The 6,000-nt window shown below is 38.9% G+C and overlaps 1 long non-coding RNA gene across 7 annotated transcripts in view; it reads right to left on the minus strand.

The window, feature by feature from the left end:
• LOC131279427 (uncharacterized) overlaps positions 1-5,720 on the minus strand; it is a 116,739-nt gene extending 111,019 nt beyond the window's left edge. For 5 of the 7 annotated variants that reach the window (XR_011649374.1, XR_011649376.1, XR_011649378.1 and 2 more), the window contains exon 1: positions 5,247-5,720. This is a non-coding gene — a long non-coding RNA (uncharacterized lncRNA). The remainder of the gene's footprint in view (positions 1-5,246) is intronic. The other 2 variants (XR_011649375.1, XR_011649373.1) reach the window with 1 other exon arrangement.
• Between the last annotated feature and the right edge of the window lie 280 nt (positions 5,721-6,000).

Below are 6,000 nucleotides of genomic sequence, written 5' to 3' on the forward strand. Positions count from 1 at the left end.
AGATGAGAAGGAATGATATAGGAAAATCAAATTTAAACTGAAAGCTGAATTACGGTGTCTTATAGCATCTTTCTACTACTGTTGGTTTGAAAATTAATAGAATGGTTACCAGTGAGGTAAAGCTCAAAATATTGATTCCAGCTAGCAAGAAATATGAAGAATCCAACATGCCACACCTTTCTTTACTGCAGATTAGAGACATTTGGAGCAAATCCCATTCAGAATTAAGTCAAATCCTGTTGTGAGATTGCTCTAGCACCTGCCAGGATAGATCAGAAATCTCTGTCTCTCTGATGGGCTGTCAAAATGATTCCATTCAGAACAGGGCCTCAGATAAAGAGCAAAAGAATTGTGTGCAGTAATTACTTTTCAAAAGGCAGGTAGTGTGGTTTAAACTACTCTAAAATGCATAACCAGATTGAAGTTGAGACAAAAAGAAAAATCATTCCTTCCTCCCATAATTCAGAACCAACTAAACCATTTTTCATCACTTTTTTGCTTCATTTTGGCATGTTCATACAGTCTCTTTTTTCCTTCTCTTGTGCTAGTATACCTCTTCTTTTCTTCATTTCTCCTATTTCTACATTTCCCATTAACTGTTATTTCCTCCTGTTTTCTGTTTCTCTCTTTCCTGACCTCTCCTCCTCTTGGCTAATTATCCTTTCACGTTCACCCGTGGCTGCCATAACACATGTATAGTGTGAATTTGAAATGTATGTGTGTTCATGGGTTGTATCTGTGTGTGCATTTAAATATGTTTTTCTCTTTGAAAACAAGAAAATTGCTTTTATAAAATGAACAATTTCGTAATTCAAACTTCTTTTTCCCTCATCCCTTTAAAAACAAAACCATAATTCATTTAATTCACTTAAAACTCTACATGACGTTGAATTGATTTGCTTAATTTCTTAGTGGTTAATAGAACAACTCTTTTTCTCTCCAGGTTTAGAGTAGTTTATAAGGTCCCATGGTCAAGAATTATGGCCAGTTCTCTTTGCTATGCAAATTATATAGCATACTACATTTAATAGGTATTTAAAAGACTGCTGTATAAAAAGTAATTGCTGCCATATTCATCCCAGCTCTTCTACATTTTAAAAGTTAGATAGATTGGATAACTGCATGGAGGGGAATTTTCTGTGGGCTTTTTATAACAGAAAGAGACATTTTCTTTCCCTAAAATCTTCACATTGGTACCATGGAAAACCAGAAGTTGCTGCTTCATAAAACGGGTAAGGTAATTTGTTCTTCCTGAAATCCACTTTGCCCACATGACCTGTTCCTTCACTGCATTTAGAATTCTGCAATTGTAACTTCACCAGGGAAGTTTTTCCACACACCTAAGTGAACAGAAGCCACTATCCCCTCCCCATTTATTATATTCCATTGAATTGGAAATCCCAACTTAATTTAGGAGAGAATCACTATCTTTTCTTATTTTTACATCCATCTCTTGGCCTTCATCCAGCAATTCTTTTGGGCTCTTGCTAAGAGTTGTATAAACCAATGCATCTCAAATGTCAATGTACAAACAAATCTCCTAGAGATCTTATTAAAATGCAGATTCTTATTCAGAAAGTCTGGAACAGGACCTGAGAGTCTGTACTTTAATTTACTCCACGTAAAGCCAATATGGCTGGTCCATAGTCTGCAATTTGAACAACAAAGGCATACAAACTAGTTAATAGGTATATATGAGCCAGTGCCAAATTCCTAGGAAATTGGGCAGTAAGAGTCAAGAATTGTCAGAGAATTCCTATATATCATCCCATATCTTTCCTGCAGAAAGCTTGTTCTCTAGCTAGAAGGTATAGATTACTAGAATGTCTCTGCCTTTCCTGGTTAAAATATGAAGATGCAGCGGAACATGCTTTATAAACATATAGCCCTATATTACTATATATGTATCATTGTTAATATCCCTATTGATACTCAGGAAATTGAAGAGGGGACGATATGTAAAGCTAAGCAAAAGAATGAAGACTTGATGACTCTGAAGAATTAAAAAATGCCAATTGTTACCTTTCCTCCAGAAATATGGCTATATGTGAGGTGTAGGTTAAATACCAGATACCATCTTGGAAGTATGATAAAATCTGACAATTAGGTAGAGCTATGTATGAAGTAGAGAACTACCAACTAGAACTTAATTTATTGATCCTACTGCCCCAAGAGCAAGTTAGGCTGATGAGAACTATATCTAATGGAAACAAAAGAAAAAAATGAGCCCACAACCTCTGCCTTGGGATCAGATCTTACCCCTGTCTTACTGACTCATTAATGATGGAAGTATGGAATTTTTCACTTTTCATTTCCTGAACCTCACATACGTACTCTATAAGTTTTGCTGTAAGACTTTCCAGACTTTTAACTTTTGTGTTTACTACTGAGTTTTGGTGTCCTCTTCTGTATTAGATCACAGATAATGCAACACCAAAGACTTGTAACATTGTTGCTTAGCTTAAATTCTCATCCTGAAAGTCACCCTACTACCTCATATGCTGATTCTAGTCATAGTTTATAGCCTCATTTTTCAGAGCTCTTTATAAGTTCTCTTCATTTTAATAACCTAAAGTGCTTTTGAATTCCTGTTTATGTACAACAGATTGAATTACATACCCCCCAAAACCCAGGCTTGTAATCTTAACCAGCATTCCTTTGGGTATGAACCCACTGTAAATAGAATCTCTTTAAGATATTCTTTTAGTAAAGGTGTGAACCAGCTGAATGAGGGTGGACCTTAATCCAAGTTCTGGAGTCCTTTATATGCAGAAGAAATTCAGACATAACCAAAGAGAAAACCATAGGGAGGAGCAGAAGCTCAAAGTCAAAAGAACCCAGAAAAGAAAGGAGAGGACATCGCCATGTGACAGGAAACCCAAGGAACCTAAGGATTGCCTGCCACTCGGAACCTACCAATTCTGGAAGGAAGTAGCCTTCTAGCCTCTGAAACTGTGAGCCAAATAATGTTCCTGTTATTAAGACAACTCATTTTATATTTGTCTTAGTGAGCTGGAAACTAAGGCACTATGCCAAATGCTTTTCCACTGACTTGCTTTGGTCGGTGCTGCTCCTGACACTTGGAATGCTATTCCTCACATCTATCGTCCAAATCATCCACCGTTAAGACTTCCATCCACAGATTGTGTTGTGGTTTTCTTACAGGTCTTGCCGAACCCTGCCATGGGTTTTAGTTTGTTGTTGTTGTTGTTGTTTAGGTACTGAATCCCCAGGACCTCATATGTGGGAAGCCAGTGCTTAACCATTAAGCTACACTGGCTCCCCTGAGTTGTTTTTTTTATTTATTTGTTGTTTGTTTTGTTTTTTAGGAGGCACCAGGGACCTAACCTGGGACCTCCCATGTGGGAAGCAAGTGTTCAACAGCTTGAGCCACATCTGCTCCCCAGTTTTAGTTATCTTTATGAGGCATGAAGTAAATAGTTACACATGTCAGAGTGCCATGGTTTGAATCTCAACTTCACTATCAAGTGATGTGTGACCATGGGCAAATTATTGACTCCTCAGTTCCCTCATTTTTAAAATAAGGAAAATAGTGCTCCCTACCTGCAAGGTTTTGTGAGGATTAGGAAAATCAATAAGTATAAAGCACCAAGAATGTTAGCACATAGTAAACCTATATAGATGTGTTTGCCACTATTATCATTACCTTTATATCTATAGGTATGTATTACATTTTATATATATATGTATTTATATATATATCAATTGTAAACTCAATGAAAGTGGAGTAATTTTGTATTTATCTATATATCCATAGTCCCTGAAACTGAACCTTAGTCTAAGTGAAAGCTCAAACTCTTTGTTGAGTTGGAATGAATTTAAATGAAGTTTTTATTTTCTAGTATTTCTAGTTGCCACCTTGGCCTTATCTATTAAAAATCCTAGTGACATATGGGCTGATTCTCCAAGAGTGTAGCTGTTGGAATCAAGATTTCAGATTCTTACTCTCCATGCAAATAAGAACTGTCTCAATATTTTTATCAAGTTGAATTCAGCAGCATTTAAAGAAAATTATTATAGTTTTCTTATATCAGGAATAACTAACTTTACTACTTTCTGAAATAATAAAACAATTAAACCCCAAGAACCTTTTCTATTTTGTCTGCCTTAATCTCACATATATCTTGTTTGAAAGAACCACCTTATTAACAATCCTACAGCAGTTACTTACTACATTAATACTGCTCAATCAAATGATTTATTAAACAATATCTTAAAAATGCTAGTATTGCCATACAAAGGAATAGTGCCCTGAGTTTATCATGATAGCTTAGATTAAAAGCCCAGCTCTCCCATCCTTTGGCAGTGGGAACTTAATGATTCCTGTAGACCCACTTGTAAAGTGAAAATCATCACACTCACATTTATAACCTGTACATCAAGTGAAAATAATCACACAAAGTTGTTCCAGGAGTCAATGGATTCATATACGTAAAAAGTACCAAACACTGTACTTGGCACTAGAGTCAGGGTTTGTGATTTTTTAACTTCCAAAGCTTTCCCATTCCTTACCCTATTTGAATTTTCCTAAGATCACTTTGTAGTGCCAATGTAAAGGAAGGAACATTAGGATTATCCTGTACTGTATATGAATATTAACAGTGAAGCCCCAAAAGTTTAAGTCAAAGGGCTAAGGAAGCCTCTTTGAGAATTAACATACCATATTATTGTTTGCTGAAGTAGGTGAGTGCTACCTTGCTGTAATTTTTCACGGCCTAATTATTTTATTTTTAAATGCCTTTCTAGTGTGCTAAAATGACTGTGCTCTAAAACAAAATACCCTCAGAGACAAAAATTGCCTGTCAATTTGGTCTCTATCATGAACATGTATTATGCCACTGATCTATTGTCACATAACCTGCGATGGGTTAATAAATATTAGTGATTTGATGCCACTGAAAACCTGTATCCTTAAACACTCACACACCCAGTTAAGAAGACATTCCTTTCAAACATGGAATAGGAATACCTGTAAAAGTGGGGAAGCTACAATTTAATTAATTAATACACAATTCCTTTAAAACTTTTCCCAGAAAACCAATTTTATGAATCTGTTAATGTGACGGTGACATAAATTAGACATCCATCTTTGGAATGTTGGCCTGGAGGTTTTATTAATGCTTTTAGGAAATACGGTAAACAAAAAAAAAAGGAAGGAATCATAACCCCATTTCATAGAACTCCTGACATACAGTATATTAAATAAAATAGCTCTTTGCGCTCACCTGGCACGGGCCCCAGCTAGGAGCGCGCCCGCGTACGGGCCGCCGCCGCCCGGGCCAGCGGCCTCTCTGCCCGGGCTCGGCCCGACTGCCCGGGGCGGCGCGCTTCTGGGGGCGGGGTGTTCTCGGCGGGTTTGGCCTGGGCCCAGGGCGGGGAAGCTGGGGGACCGGGTCGCGGAAGTGGCAAGGGACTTGGGGAGGAGGGAAGAGCGGGGAAAAGACGCGGTGAGGCAAACCCGGAGAAGGAGAAAAACGGGGAGGGGGAAATCAGAGGGGGAAGAAAGGCCCAGAGCCCGCCCCCGCCAGCCGCCTGCGCGCTACGTCACCACGTCCACCGTGGTCTTCGCTGCGTCCTGCGCTCCGCGCCTGCCTCTTTCCTTTCCTGCAAACGCCCCAGCTCCTACCCAAGCAACCCCCGCACTTGTGTTCGCTCCCCTACGCAGTCACTCGAGCGTGCCTGCCCGCTCACTCCCTGTTGCCTCGCTGCGTTACCGTGGAAACCGTGTCAAGCCACCAAGCCAGATCCTTGGGGATCTTCGGTCCACCTTAAGCCTATCAAGAGGGTCAGATCCACCTTAAATTGAGACCACACTAATAGTGATAACTGTAAAGTAATTTCAATTCATTGAACACTTCTAAAACAGCCTTTCCAATGCTCCAAAATGTGTTCATGGATTGCAATGAATGTGCCACATTAATGAAGGATGTTGTTAAAGTGGGTAAACATGGATTGTGTGGGGAGAGGGGCATTTGGAAA

Source organism: Dasypus novemcinctus, chromosome 8 (genome assembly GCF_030445035.2).
Source record: "Dasypus novemcinctus isolate mDasNov1 chromosome 8, mDasNov1.1.hap2, whole genome shotgun sequence".
Lineage (NCBI taxonomy): Eukaryota > Metazoa > Chordata > Mammalia > Cingulata > Dasypodidae > Dasypus > Dasypus novemcinctus.